The sequence below is a fragment of the Tachysurus vachellii genome, chromosome 15 (assembly GCF_030014155.1).
Source record: "Tachysurus vachellii isolate PV-2020 chromosome 15, HZAU_Pvac_v1, whole genome shotgun sequence".
NCBI classification, from domain to species: domain Eukaryota; kingdom Metazoa; phylum Chordata; class Actinopteri; order Siluriformes; family Bagridae; genus Tachysurus; species Tachysurus vachellii.
Window position 1 is genome coordinate 21,693,526 of NC_083474.1, and position 14,813 is coordinate 21,708,338.

Genomic DNA, 14,813 nt, shown 5'->3' on the forward strand with positions numbered 1-14,813 from the left:
GTTTCTTAGCTGGAGAGGTACAGTACGGTGGGAGGTGGACAGGTTTAGCATCACCTGTATCGATAACGTGCTCAGCCATGGAGGTGTGACCTAAATGTCCATCAAACAAGCTCCAAAAATCCTTAAGGAGACTTAACAATTGTTCTTTTTGTCGTCTTTCCAGACAAGCCAAGTCAACCTTCTCCTCTAGTATAGAGGGGCAGACATCCAAGAACATCAGGCTTTCAGCTTCAGGAGCCCCTCTCCACTCAGGCAGAGCCTCATTACAAAGTTGTGAGCTACTTTCACCCACAGTCCTTGAAGGGATATGAATTCTTACAGAAGCACGCAACATGAAATTCATCCCCAAGATAAGAGAAGAAGAAAGATTGGGGATAACAACAAAATGGTGGTAAAAATGTTGTCCTTGGAAACCAATGTTTAGCCACACAATGCCAGTGGGACTACAAGCAGTGTTGTTTGCAAGCTGAACTGGCGGGGCAGTCCATGGCTGAACTTTCTCAAGACATTTTACAACTTCAGAAACCATGTCTGCACGGACCGCTGAAATTGAGGCCCCCGTATCCAATGCTGCATCGACCGCTTTGTTAGAAAGGTTCACTTTAACAAGAAATGGCGTATTCCAAAAAGGAGACATACGGTCTTCAACATGTCCCAAGACAAAAGGCTCAGTCTGGGGCATAAGAGAAGGATGAGGCATATTTATCTTCTGGGAAGAGGATTGCCTCTGTGAAAATCCCTCCCCCCTCTGAAGTTTACCTTCTGTCGAACAGGGTTTTGGTTTTGCTGTTCCCTGCAAGAATCCTCTGCAGTCGTTTTGTCAGTGAGCCGTGGGTCATTCAAAATCTGATTAGGCCTCCTTTCCGTAGCCAGAGTAGAACGCTGCTAAAAGTTACAGTTGGCAATTTCTGGAAGTAAAACCAGGCATAGAACATGTGTAACAGTACGTTTCTCTCACTTGTTTGCTTTTCTGCACTACCGGAATGCTATGGCAGTCAGGACCAAGAACTACATGCAGCTCATGAGCACCCATCACAAGATCAATAACTGAAGTAATCTGTGCGCCATATAGTGCCACTCGGTAGCGCTCAAGTGTTTGCAGCTCAGATCAATTTGCTCATGTTCTGGAGGTGGAGTCTTAAGTTTTTTGAATTCTGACAACAAGTGTGCTACATTCCTTTTGTCATTCCTTTTGTCGCCAATTGTTTGGGGGTGGAATTGCATCTGTGATTGTTGTGAAAAATTCTCCGGTTGTTCTCTCGTCGATGATTGATGGAATGGGGGCCAATCAGGGGCCAATCAGATTTCAGCAGGGGCCAGGGCCCCTGTGGCCCCGCCTCTAGAACCGACACCTGTGTGGGACTGAGACACAAAGAAACAGGTGTATCTGTATTTGTGAGTGTTTGTGTTGAGTTCTGTGTAATTTGCCCCTCTCTTTCTCTCTCTCTCTATTTCTCTCTTTCTCTCTGTCACAGGTGGGTCTGTTTGTTTGTGGCGCTCCGGTCGGGGTGCTGCAGGTGAACCCCAATAATCTGAGTCAGATCATGTGTGGAGACGCACTGGGACAGATCTACTTCCTGTCCTGGAGAGGATGATTAACACCTCCACACTGCAGCAATTTAACTTTCAACACTCTGCTTTCACACTTTATCTCTTTATTCTAGTGCAATTTGCTAGAAATCTGCTTTAATAATAATTGATGATATAACAGTTAATAATTGCATTGCATCATAACTATAATAATGTTTAAAAGCATCAATAAAGATTGATTTAAAAAAAAGCTTTGTGTTTATACATGTCTACAAGTGACATCCTGTGTGTCAAAAATGTTGTAAGGACAAAGATGCTGAAACAAATAGAAGTGCAGGTTGGAAAGTTTAATTAAAAAAATGGCATCAGTAGAGAAACAGAGAAAAACTTAGTCGATCAGTTAACAACGGTAACAATTCAAGGCAAGAGCAAAAGCAGAAAATAAATTAAGATCAATTACATTTTATTATTTCTGTAGCAACAGTTTTCTTGAATATTTTGAGATTTTTTAAAAACCTACAAAAATCCTGTTTTTTTAGGTAAGTATTTTTCATATGGAGAAAATGTAGTATAATAATATAAACGTAAAATAATTTTGCAAATCAAAAAGAAAGCTGACATCAGTTTTTAATTTGACTCAGAACTTTTACTAACAATTAAACTTGATCACATAACTTTAGAGTTGAGTTATTATAGCATACACGGAACCCAGCATATAGAGGCTGAGTGAATGTGGTGTGGACTCTGTGGAGAAGCCTCATGGTGTCAGAGACGCTGTAGAAGGACAGAGTTCCTGCACTGTGATTCACATACCCTCCAGAATAGGCTCCATGAGGCTTCTCCACAGAGTCCACACCACATTCACTCAGCCTCTATATGCTGGGTTCTGTGTATGCTATAATAACTATAATGTCCATGCCCTTACCAATCCACTCCACCTCCCAGTAACAGTGTCCACACACTCTGCTTACACAACACCTGAGTCCATCTCTCTGGATGATCAGAGTATCAGCTATATATACAGAGTATAAGCTATAATGTCCATGCCCTTACCACTCCACTCCACCTCCCAGTAACAGTGTCCACACACTCTGCTTACACAACACCTGAGTCCATCTCTCTGGATGATCAGAGTATCACTGTTGTGTCTCACTGCATGTCACCACTCTGTTCTTCTCAGACAGAATGAGTTGATTATGTACTGCAGAGGTATTCAACTAAAATTTAAAGAGGTCCAGTAAGAGAAAATTTCTTGAAGCAAAGGTCCAGAAGATCATAATGTCTAACTAGTTAGTGTGATATATATTTAAGTAGCCTAGTAGTTGTATCAACATCTGCAAGCAATCAATACTTGACTGTCAAATCAAATAAATTCAGTACAATTCAAAATCTTTTTGACAATATTTCCTGTCACGTACAGTATGTATGATTGTAGATATGTATAACGTTCTCTAATTAAATAAATAACAGTAGGGCTACATTTCAAAATAAGAAAAAATAAATAAAATGTGAACATTGTGTGTTTAAATAAAGTGCTTAACTTTCCCTTTTATATCTCAGTGAGAGAACTGAGCTCTAGCTTGGCTTGGCAGGATGTTAAACCTGGGCATGAATGGAGTCAGGGCCGCTATCTGGAACCATATTTAGTTTGGATTATGTTCATTGTAGAGAAAGCTGCCTCGCAGTTGTATGTAGAGCCAAACATGGTCAGGATGTATAGGGCTAATTTCCTCAGACCTGGGAAAGCTGTCTCAGTGACGCTGTCTTCACATTTGAGTGGATATGTTTGTTCAAAACCTTTATGTTTTGTCTCATAATGGTGTTTCACATTGCAACTTTTAAGTGCCACGGTTTCTGAACATATGAGACACACTGGTTTAGTGCTCCCAGTGGGAATTGTGAACAGAAATGAGTCTGTCCATTCCGGATTAAATGTTTTTGATGTCCACTTTTCTTTTTTTGGAGAGCGGCATTTGTTCTCCCTTTCACTTAAGTAAAGTTGGCCGGATATTCACAGATTCGAGTTTCCAGAGTCAATAACTCCTGAACTAAAGGGTGTTATTACACAAATAACACCTCTTTTTTTTATCATAGTAATGTAGAGAGGCAGCTATAACCCAATTTTCCTCAAAATCGGTTTTCCTCCGCGGTGGACAAAATACACAAGTCTCTATGTGCAGACGGCTGAGAGACAGATTCCAAGCGACCGTCTGCAAAGTGCAAAACCCGAAAAGCGAATACTATGATGTCCTGATAGTTATTCTACAACACTTACTGGAGAGAAATGTCTTTTTGTTTAATTTTTATGATTTTTCATAATATAAAAAATCAATAACTTGACTATTATGGAAATTATATATTTCTCCATAAGGTCCATAAGGTATCCCCAGAGAAGTGATACCAGTCTGTAGTTACTGTGTCTGATGGATCCAGCGCAGGTTTCTTTAGGACGGGAATAACCCTTGCTCTCTTGAAAGTTGTTGGTACCTGACCAGATGCTATGGATCTATTGATGATAGTGGTAATGAAGGGCAGAAGGTCTTGCGAGATGGTCTGGAGCATAGTGGAAGGGAGTGGATCCAATGGGCAGGTGGTAGGATTGCAGGACTGGATGCGTTGTAAAATCTCTTCTGCTGCTACAGTTGAGAAATGTGACAACGAAGGTGTAGGGGAATCCATACTGTGAGATGTAAGTGCAGTCGGGGCTGAAGTGAAGGTCCGGCAGATTTCTTCAATCTTCTCCTAGTAGAAAGAAGCAAAGTCTTCTGCAGTCAGGGAGGATGAAGGAGGAGGAGCCAGGGGGTTGAGCAGAGAAGAGATGATGATGTGGAATTTCCGAGGGTCATGTGAGGAAGCTTCAAGCTTTTCCTTGTAGAACAAAGTCTTGGCAGAAGTCACATCTGAGGAGAACTTGGCAAGGAGTGTTTGGTAAGAATCAAGATCTGCATCAAGTTGTGATTTCTTCCACTTTCTCTCGGATGATCTTAGCGCTCTTCGATTGTTGCACAGCACATCTGAAAGCCAAGGAGCAGAACAAGAAGTTTTCTTGGGTTTAGTGGACATAGGGCAGAGGAAGTCCATAGTTGAGGAAAGAGATGAAAGGAAAGTATCTGTGGCTGAGTCCAAGGGTAGTGAGGAAAAAGACTCAGAATTAGGAAGAGAAGAAAGAGTGCCAGAAGCTACAGAAGAAGGGGAGACAGAGTGAAGGTTGCAGCGGGTAAGAGCAAGGGGCTGAGAGGTAGTTTTAGGTATGGTAGGGATAGTGATGGTGAAGGATACCAGGTGATGATCGGAGACATCTAGTGGGGTAACAGTCACGTCTGTAGCTGGAGAAGGACGGGTCCAGGACATTGCCTCCTTTGTGTGTGGGGATGTAGCTGTTGAGTGTCAGGGCAAAGGAGTCGAGAAGAGTCAGGAGGGAAGTTTGTCAGAGTGGACTACAATGCCCTGTTCCATTCCCAGCTCCAACCCCTGTCTCTGAGTCATGAGAGACACATACAACTCTGTTATAAGATTGAATGAGCTGTAATTTTCTGTTGTTAAACTCAGATAAGACAGAAATACTACTTATCACTCCAAAAATCAGTACACAGAAGCTCTCACAATTCAACTTCCATTTAGAGGGATGTACTGTTACTAGTAGCTCGACAGTGAAAGACCTGGGTGTTAGACAGCAACTTGTCTTTTGAAAATCATTTTGCCCATACTACAAAAACAGCCTTCTTCCACCTTAGAAATATCCTGTCTGTACCTGATGCTGAGAAGCTAGTTCATGCATTCATGACCTCTAGACTGGACTATTGTAATGCATTACTAGGTGGTTGTCCTACATCTTTAATAACTGCCAGAGTTCTCACCAGGACAAGAAAGTATGACCATATAACCCCAATTTTATCATCTCTACACTGGCTACCTGTTAAGTTTAGAATTGATTATAAACTGCTGCTTCTTACATACAAGGCTCTTAATGGTTTAGCTCCCATGTATCTAACTAGTCTTCTAACACGTTACAATCCTTCACGCCCTCTGAGATCACAAAACTCAGGATTTCTGGTAGTTCCCAGAATATCTAAGTCTACTAAAGGTGGTAAAGTGTTTTCTTATTTAGCTCCCAAACTTTGGAATAATCTTTCTGATAGTGTTCGGTGCTCAGACACACTTTCCCAGTTTAAATGTAGATTAAAAACTCATCTCTTTAGTCAGGCATACACATAATACATCACATAATATTGTGCGATGAAGGTCCTCCACTGAGATGAGGCAGACTCTGAGAATCCTGAGGCATCTAGAGATCTACCAGCTCCAGTCAGACTCTGCGATACTAAAGAGGAGATGTGAACTCCATGTGATCTTTTGCATCTATACAACATTTGTTTGACTGCATTTTTATAATCACACCCTCCATTGTCAGCCATATGAGGATGGGTTCCCCTTTGAGTCTGGTTCCTCTCAAGGTTTCTTCCTTTACCATCTAAGGGAGTTTTTCCTTGCCACTGCTGCCTGAGTCACTTCAGACTTTGCTCATTGGGGATAAATACATACACATTGTGAACTAAATCTATCTAATATTAATCTTGAATTTTGTATTCTATTATTCTTTATATTATTCTTTATATTAACTGAATTAACTATTGAATTATATGACCATGTAGCTGGAGAGGACATTTTGCACACAGGGTCCTAAAAGTTCTCCTAATGCCTCTACTTATTTTGTGTGGTGTGTGTGTGTATGTGTGCGCGTGGTAAACCTACACTGTAGAAAATCTTCTCTGCTCTTTGGTTCTGAGGGTAAAATCACATGAACTGAAGTCTTGGTGTGGAGCAGGGCTTTAATAAGGGCCTGAAATATGGCTTGGAACCAGGCTTTGGAGGCCACCATATTTGCCCCAGTGTGGAACAAAGCCTGGAACATTCCTTGTAAGCAGGCTTGGGAATCTATTACATCAGCCTCTGGGGAGAGCATGTGGAGACACATAGACAAAATGTAGACCGAAAAATAATGTGTATACAGTTTAAAGCATGAAAATGAAAAATTTGATTCCTGGATTTAATACAACAACTAAGATATTGACCAAAAATGTCTTAACATTATGAAAACTTTGAATGTAAGCATCAGTGAAATCTCAAAGCTGCTTATATGTGCAATATGTTCGTTTTCATTTTCAGTTTACATATGATTATATTCTGTTTCACCTGACCACAGTTCTTAAGATATTTATAATATGCATTTGTGATGTTCAGTAAGATTAGGTTCTCGATTTTATGTTGAATTAACGTCAATGTTAATCCCTTCTCCGGAGGCTGATGTAGTGGATTCCCAAGCCTGCTTCCAAGACCTGTTCCAGGCTCTGTTCCAAGCTGTGTTAATAATAATAATAATAATAATAATAATAATAATAACGCATTTTATTTCATGGCGCCTTTCAGAACACCCAAGGTCACCTTACAAGCAATATACAGGTCACTGCATAAGACAAAACACATAAACAAACAGCATATACATATAAAGTGCATTTAAGTCTCAAGACACATTTTAAAAGTCAAGAAGCACTCGCTATTGCGAACATCAAGGAAAAGAGAATTCCATAGGCGGGGGGCAACATAACTAAAAGATCTGGCACCCATAGTAGTAAGTTGAATCCGAGGTTCCACAAGAGAAATTGAGGATGAGGATCTAAGTACACGTGAAGGAGTGTACACCTGGAGAAGTTGAGTAAGGTATTGTGGTGCATAAAGTGCCTTATAAGTGAGTAGCAAGATTTTGAATTGAACTCTATATTTTACTGGAAGCCAATCTAATTGCTGGAGAACCGGAGAAATGTGATCAGTATAAGGTGTTCTAGAGAGAACACGAGCTGCAGAATTCTGAACCAGTTGAAGCTTATGCAGCAATACCTGTAAGAAGAGCATTGCAGTAGTCTATATGTGAGGTGACTAGTGCATGAATGAGAACTACAGTATTATTATTTGAAAGAAAGGGACAGAGACGATTAATGTTGCGCAAATGGAAATATGCAATCCGTGTGATATTATTAATTTGAGCTTTAAAAGATAGTGTGCTATTCATGATGACACCTAAACTTTTAACCTGAGAGGAAGGACAGATTGCAGTATTGTCAATATGTAGAGAGAAACAATTAGATTTAGACACAACAGATCTAGTGCCAACAGGCAGAGCCTCAGTTTTATTGCCATTTACCTTCAAAAAGTTAGCTGAGACAACTTGCTTGACAAAGATGCTTGACAACAGCTTGACAAAGATGGTGGAGGAAAAGAACCGGTGGGTTTGGCAGACAGGTAGAGTGGGTTGTCATCCACATAGCAGTGAAAATTAGTACCATATTTCCTTAAAATATCACCAAGAGGAAGCATATATATATAATGAAAAGAAGCGGGCCCAAGACAGAACCCTGGGGAACACCAGTGGGGACTGTAGATGTTCTTGAACTAAAACCTTTTAATTGAATACGCTGACTGCGTCCAGATAGATATGACCTAAACCAAGACAGAACAGTGCCAGTAATACCAATGGAAACTAATTTGTCAATAAGTATGTTATGTGAGATAGTATCAAAGGAAGCGCTCAAGTCTAGAAGGACAAGTATAGTTAAAAGCTCAGAGTCAGCTGCCAACAGTAGATCATTGGTTATTCTGACAAGAGCAGTCTCAGTGCTGTGGTGGGGACGAAAACCGGATTGGAATGTTTCATACAAGTTATTGTTGGACAGATGTTCATGAATTTGAGTTGAAATACACTTTTCAACTAACTTAGAGAAAATGGTAAATTTGAAATTGGACGAAAATTTTCAAAATTAAATGGATCACCCCCTGGTTTCTTAAGTATGGGTGTAATAATAGCAGATTTAAGAGATGGAGGTACAAAACCAGAACCAAGTGAAGCATGCACAATTTTAGTGATCAACAGCAAAGGGGCTGGTAAACAAGCTTTTACTAAAGGAGTTGGTAGAGGGTCTAACTGACAAGTCAAAGATTTATATTTACCTATCAGACCTACTATCTCTGAAATAGTTGGTAGTGTAAAATTAGGGAAAACAGAGTGGGGATTTCTGATCCTTTGGCAAGTGTTCCACCAATTTTATCTTTGTTGAAGAGATTTGGCTCTTTTTCAGGTTATAAAGTGAACTTACTTAAAAGTGAATGCTATCCTATAAATTCTCTGGCTCTTACACTGAAACAGTCTGACATTCTTTTCAAGTTTAGTCCTTCAGGTTTTAGTATTTGTTACATTTTTTTAGTAAATATTTAGGAATCAACATGACCCGGACTCCGCCTTCCTTATATTCGGCTAATTTCTCCCCATTGCTTAGCATAATCAAGTCGGATTTTCAAAGGTGGGGTTCCCTCCCTTTGTCTCTAATTGGTCGTATTAACGCCATTAAAATGAACATTTTGCCACTTTACCTAATTTTTTGTTGTATTATTGGTCGGCTCACATTCACAAATTGACTTACTGGCTTCAATGACAAGAACTGTTATGGTGTAGGCTTGAGGACCGGTCCTGTATCTCCTCTTCTTTAAATGCTTTACTGTCATCTTCCCTCCCAATTAACCCATCTTTTTTTCACAAAGAATCCTGTGGTTCAGTCCAGTATTAAAATCTGGTCGCAATTCAGGAATAATTACAAGTTTGTTTCAGCCTCAACCACAATGCCTATAACAAAAAATCACTTATTTCCCCCTGGCCTGACTGATGCTGTCTATATACAGTGGGAAAACTATGGCATTAAAAGTTTTAAAGACCTGTATAAAGATCACCTTTTCTCGAGTTTTTCCACTTTGTACTCTGAAATGAATCTCCCGGCTGCTCGTTTATTTCGCTACTTTCAGGTTCGGCACTGTGCTTCGTCTCTCTACCCTTCCCATCCTTCACTTCCTAATACTCAACTTTGGGAAGAGCTGCTGTCTCTTAAGGTCTTTATAACCAATCAGCGTTGGACTGCACAGCCCGGATTTGCCGCACTTTACAACTACACAACCCCGCGGCAACAAGTGCTGGATCCAGGTCTGTACCACGGTTTGATCCTACCAGGTCTGATCCTACCGCAAATGGCTACACATTCATCATATTCTGCATCCTCTGATACAGGCTCAGGCTCCCCTGCAAAAGTCTGCCTAGAGAGTGAGTCAGCAGCTGTATTCTGATGACCTGGATGGTACTGTAAATCAAAGACAGATAATTGGGAAATTCACCTTTGCTCAATCGCCCCCAAGCGGGCCGTCCCCAAGTGACACAACGGATTATTGTCAGTGATCACAGTAAACCTGGACCCCAACAGATAACCTCGAAACTTCTCAGTAACCGCCCACTTTAGAGCGAGGAGTTCAAGTTTCATGCTACTGTAATTTCTGTCATTTTTCTCAGCGTCTCTTAAACGACGGCTTGCAAAGGCAATCACACGTTTTACGTCCCCTTGTAGCTGATACAAAACAGCGCCTAACCCATGACTGCTTGCGTCAGTCTCTACAATGAAAGGTTTCGTAAAGTCCGCTAACCCTAAGACAGGTGCGCTCGTAAGCTTATCTTTAAGGCCATCAAATGCAGTTTGACATTCTTCGGTCCACAAGCTTTTCAATAAGGCATTGGCTTTGCTAGGACTTCCCAGGTTCAAACATGCATTCACCACATCATGGAGGGGACCAGCTATTTTGGAAAAGCCCTGAATAAATCGTCTATAGTAACTACAGAAACCAAGAAATGATCTCAACTCCTTGAGAGTGGAGGGAACCTGCCACTGTTTAACGACTGCCACTTTCTGACTTGACTGCAGAAAATGGCACTTCTCCAACTTGACTTTAAGTCCCGTCTTTTGCAATCTCCTGAGCACAGTCTCCATCCTCGTCATATGCTCCTGGAAAGTGGACGAATACACCAAGATATCATCCAGGTACACTAGCAAAATCTGAAATACTAGGTCATTCATTGTGGCTTGCATAAGCCTCTGGAAGGTTGCGGGTCCATTGCAGACTCCAAAAGGCATACGTAAGTATTCATATAGGCCAAAAGGGGTTGAAAAGGCGGTCTTATGCCTGTCCCCTTCCGCCATTGCCACCTGATGATAACCACTTTCTAGATCGATTGTGGAGAAGTAACATGCCCCCCGCAAAGCATCAAAGCTCTCATCGATCCGCGGGAGAGGAAATGCATGTCTCTTGGTTTTCTGATTTAGTTTGCTATAATCTACACATAGCCTGATACTACTATCTGCCTTACGCACCAATACGATTGGCGACGCATAAGCGCTATTACTCTCTTGTATAACGCCCTTCCTTACCAGCTGTGAGATGTGTTCTTTTACTTCACGGTACTGATTAGGCGGGACACGACGGTAGGGCTGTGTAACAGGCTCCTCATCAGTTACATGAATCTCGTGTTTGACCCTGTCTGTATAACCGAGGTCTTCATCGTCTTCAGCGAATACATCAATGTACTTGGTTAACAACGACCTGAACTGAGCTTGCTCATACTCACTGCCTCCAACATCAATCTTTTCCAAGACTGCCTGCACACTGTTACTATGCTCATCTTTTACATTCAGAGTCACTTGTTCGATGTCAGCTGAGATTCGTTGAAATTTTACCTGACACTGCTGTGCGCTGTCTACACATTCTACCTTCGACAGAATGCCCAGCTGGGTCCTAGGTGACAGCCACACATCCTCCTGAGAAAGATTCACAATCTTAATTGGTATACAAGGGCTGTTTAGGTCAACAAGTGTGGGTACGACTACCAAGTCACCTGGCAGCGGAGTGCTGATGGGTTCCAGCAACATAGGGCCGCCATCACCTCTATTAAAGCCTGTGGCTGTGATAGTCACCACGGACTCAGCAGGTATTTGTTCTGGCCATTTCCCAGCTACCCGTAGAACAGATTTTCTATCTACAACACAAGTCTGTGCCTGCTGGAAAACATGTCTCCAGTCAGAATCCAACTTTCCCCCTAAAGTGGTGTCAAATTCAGCTTGGACAAGCTGTTTACACTGACGAATTATGTTCATACCCACAATGATTTTTCACCACTAAAAACCCACAGTCAGACATCTTAATACCCATGGCCTCCACCTCCAACTCTATATATTGAAGGTAGGGTATGTCAAGCCCATTAGCAGCTGTAAGCTTTAACAGACCAGCCATAGAAAGCATGTCATCATCTTTACCATATAAATAGTCTCGAAAGAACTGCTCAGAAATGGTGCTTACCTGACTGCCTGTGTCCAGTAAGGCCTGTGTATTTACACCGCCAATCACAAGCCCAACCACCGGACACGTTCCGACAGCCCGTTGCAACCACTGATCACTGGACGCTGGCAAATCTTTTGAGTCTGTATGTCGCCCCCTAATTGCCCGACTCACAACAACCGGGGGTCCCCGTTTCCCTGAGTTCCAGTGGGCATAGGCCTGGCTGCTCTAACACTTCGTTTCTGAGGGCAATCCTTTGCTACATGCCCAGCAATCTGACACCGGAAACATATTGGTTGTCCATCATCTGTAAATTTTAGGGGTGCTTTAGGCCTATAGGTTTCTGCTCTGGTGTTACTGCTTTGCACAGCGAGGTTCTTTACCGCTTGGGTCAATTCACTAATTGCTTTACCTTGCTCAGCTACTACCTCTAGGACATCTTCAAGAGTGACACCCTTAGTTTCTGGTACCCTAAGTGCTGAACACTGTGCCACAGTAGCACTACACCGAGATTTACTGGTCTTCAAACCTGCTGGAGGCTCTTCTAAGGACCACAGTTGTGCCTCCTCTCGAACGTCTATCATTGTACTCCTACAAACTTAAACATTGGTCTCTTACAAACTTGCACAGCTCTCTCCTCAGAGAGGCATCCCGGACCCCCTCTACGAACTGATCCCTTAGCACCTTCCTCTCTTCTGCAACAGCGTCAGGGGAACATTTCGTAACCAAGCTAAGGGCTTGAGCCAAGGCATGCGAAAAGTCTCTTAGATTTTCACCCTCCAACTGTTTACGACTGAAAAAACTGTGTAGGAGCTGTGGTGTGCTACGTCTGTCTCTAAATGCTTCTTGGAGGTATTCAAAAAGATCTGTAACCTGATCATCGTCAGTACCACGCAAGCGCACTTCCTCCAGAGCAGTGCCTCTTAATAGAGAGATAACAAAATCATACTGATCTTGGTCAGACTGGTGCCTAGCGCGCAGCACCCGCTCCACTTCCTCTATAAAATCATCAACTGACCTTCCTTGACCAACTGATCTTTTTCTATGTCACCGCAGAATGGTGCTATGTGTCTCTCTCTCGGGACATACACAACAGCTCTCTTATTTAGTGCTGAAATTGCTGCCATTGTTTCATCATGTTTGCTTTGCAGTTCTCTAATTTGTGCTGACCAGTCAATTCCATCAGAAGTATCATCTGGTTCTGACATTGTGAAAACTCAGTCCTTACAAATCTTCGTACACAGCTTTGCAAAGGATAAATGTCCGATGTCCCTTTAATATGATGTCACAGTTCTCAAAGTCTCTTGAAAGTCTCTGATACGCTCTCACAGGACTTCGGTGACACTCCTCTTCACAAAAACCCTTTTCCCAGCCTCCAGGAATCCTCCGTCTGGTCTTCACCACTACCGTATTACTTATTACACTGTAGGCAAAATAAAAACTCAATTCTCTAAAGTCTCTTGGAATACCCCACTCCTGGTACCAAATTTGTGGCCGCTGGAAATGATGCACAGGACCAACAAATACAACGGGGTTCTTTTATTCCCGAAAACTAAGTGTGTTTGAGACATAGAATCAGCCCTCCAAAGGGTCATGAAATGAGAAACAGAAATAAAATTAAGAATCCAATTTGACAGGTTTTTCTCTGTTTAAATCATGATATACAAATCACCTTTACAATTTTCCCCAATAAACAAATAATAAAATCAATAACCAAAGTCATAAAAGAAATAACAAAAGCAATACAGTTTACTTGTAGAAGTACTAGAACTTAGTAACAAAAGTAAATCACTTTAGTAGCAAAAGTATTCCCAGAAGTATTACCAAAAAAAAGTAATACGGTAGTGGCAGGATTTGAAACACACGCACACGCGGATCTTTCCAGAACAGGCCCCAGGTACACCAGGTGAGTTAGCCTCGTGCTAATGGCTGCACCGGTACACCTAGGCATCCGCACGCATACACACGTCCAAATAATACTTTTAATGAAAACTCTTCATAAGATGATTTTCGCTCACCGAAACGGGCACGTGTTGGAAAAGACACGCAATCCAGCGAAAAAACCCAATAAATGGAGCACAAAACACCTGTATATCAGCACATGCAAAAACTCTGCTCCTCGTGCTTTACCTGTCCGACTTGCACCGTGCTCGCGCAGGCGATGACGTCACACGCACTCACTTAAAGGGACCCGTTTTCTTTTTCTTTAATTTATTTTATAAGTATAATAGAAATAAGGGTCATTAATCACCATCTGGTTACACTATGCATGTATATATGTATGTATGTATGTATCTATCTATCTATCTATCTATCTATTCATTTTCCCAACTAAAATGTGTAATATAAACATTTATAAAATAATACGTGTCTACTAAACTAAAAATAATATAACAGCAATAGGGCAAAAAAGGCACAGTTTTAACACAGTCTGTGTACAATTTATAACTGAATAACTTAATAACCAACAACTCTTTGACTTCTAACAAAATGTCACTTTGCAGATAATAGAAAATATATTTACTCGAAAATAGCATGATATTCAGTTCTCACCTGTTTTTTAGTTCTTTCTGTTTTAGCTGAAACTGTATCATGAACTTTGTGTTCTTCTATCATGCACAAGAGACAGATGAGGCTTTGGTCAGTACGACAGTAGATCTCCATCAGTTTGTTATGTTCAGAGCAGATCTTCTCTTGGAGCTCTGCACAGGCTTCAACTAACTTGTGCTTCTTAAAGGCAGGAGACTGATAGTGAGGTTTAAGATGATCTTCACAATAGGAGGCCTGACAAACCAGACAGGACTTGACAGCTTTGTGTTTTCTCCCGGTGCAGGAATCACACTCCACATCTCCAGGTCCAGCGAAACAGTGAGCAGGAGAAGCAGCTTGGAGTTCAGTCTTCTTCAGTTTCTCCACCACTTCAGTTAGCATGTTGTTCCTGTGTAGAACAGGCCTTTGAGTGAAAGTCTCTCTACACTGAGGACAGCTGTAGACGCCCTTCACATCCTCCTGATCCCAGTGACCATTAATACACACCTTACAGAAACTGTGACCACAGGGAATAGCCACGGTGGCTTAGTGGTTAG